Source organism: Pseudophryne corroboree, chromosome 6, assembly GCF_028390025.1.
Source record: "Pseudophryne corroboree isolate aPseCor3 chromosome 6, aPseCor3.hap2, whole genome shotgun sequence".
Lineage (NCBI taxonomy): Eukaryota > Metazoa > Chordata > Amphibia > Anura > Myobatrachidae > Pseudophryne > Pseudophryne corroboree.
In genome coordinates, this window is record NC_086449.1 from 50761382 (window position 1) to 50763009 (window position 1628).

At 40.6% G+C, this 1628-nt stretch overlaps 1 pseudogene; it reads right to left on the minus strand.

Annotated features, from left to right (window-relative positions):
- Positions 1–327: 327 nt before the first annotated feature.
- LOC134937127 (5S ribosomal RNA) lies at positions 328–446 on the minus strand (annotated as a pseudogene).
- Positions 447–1628: the final 1182 nt, after the last annotated feature.

Here is a 1628-nt window from a genome sequence, read left to right on the forward strand (position 1 = left end):
AAGAAACCCTTGTTGGGAGCACTCACTCTTGGAAACAATGGAGAATTAGATAATACTTGATAAATTAGGTATTTAAAACGTAACTTTTAATTATTTATGGGTAAAATACGGAGTACACCCTGTTTTGTTGTTTAAAATGTAATTAAATAAACGTGAATCATTGGTTTCGAATTACCGCTGTGAATATATAGGTAAAAACATGTATATATATAAGGCCAAAAAATTGCAAAAGAAGGTTCGGCATGAAATATGGCAAAATCAAGGAATGTGCCCACCAGGTATTGTTTTTTAGGTTAGTGCAATAATCTGAATATTGCCGTCAAGTAAAACCTACAACACCAGGTATTCCTTAGTGGTCAACCACCTAAGTACTGACCAGGCCCAACACCGTATTGCTTCCAAGATCGGACGAGATTGGGCATGCGCGGTGTGGTGTGGTAGTAGATTTCGGTTTGAACAGCTGGTATGCAGCTATCAACTACAACACAGACCTGGTTCTTGAAATGGGCAGATAGCCTCTTAGAGAAGAGACATATGTTTGACCATCATTGCACCGAATTGTATTCCAAATATATAGGTATACTAAGGTTTAAATCATATGATCAGTCGGTTTTGCCAAACTGAGCCGCCTGCATGTTGCTTTTGATTGTGTGTGCTATGCAACATAAATCCCAATGGATTTTTCACACGTAGTAGGGCATAAGAAAACCCTTGTTGTACTGATGACACGCCAACAAAAAAAACATTAAATAATGAAAGTAATGTAATGTCATTAAGGCTGAAAATTATTCAAAAATATCTTTATCAGCTGTACAGACAGACTGGCAGATAAATAAATAGGGAATGTATTGCAAAAGACACAAACCCTCCTGCCCACACTTAGGCTAAACGGAACCTTAGAGCCTGAAACGCTGCATGCTGTCTGTGTGGCAATCTTGTTGCCAAAATAAACCACTAAACATGTATCCACTGAATCTCCACAATAAATTAATCAAAAATATGGCATGCCGAATATAATTTGTGCTTCATTGGCAATTGTATATACAATCATTCATGTGCTCATATTTAAGATATCTGGCCTGACTCCAGGACATCGCTGGCCGCCTTGCCCACAGTGGCAGGGAGCCAGCCACATCTGCTCCCTCCCCTCTCCTGCCCAGGAAGAAGATCCCACTGGGCATGGCCCTCGAAGGTCACTTCGCAGACCGAGCCGTGACCAACAACATCAGGCGTGGCAAAAGAAGAGAAAGTAATGTCTCTCCAGATGCCCAGCACCCATGTTTGACATGCTGCCTTTATGTATTTTGTTTTTGGCTTGTGTGGCCAGAATGGACAACTCCCTCATGATGAAAGGGGGTTGTTGTTTTGTTTTATGTTTTGTAGCCTGTAAGTTATTTTCCAGTACACTTGATCCATCTTCCTCTTCCTAGCGTGCTGTGTATGTTTGGGTTTGTGTATTGTGGTCAGAATCTACCTCAGTTTTCAAAAAGTATCCTCTGGCTGGGGGTTCACAACATATTTTTTTGTTATGATTAAAAATTGCATTTTGCCAGTAGATGGGGGCAACACAGTACTGGGTTCTGTTATGTAAAAATCACCACTGGCAGCTGTTTGTTGCTATGACCAGT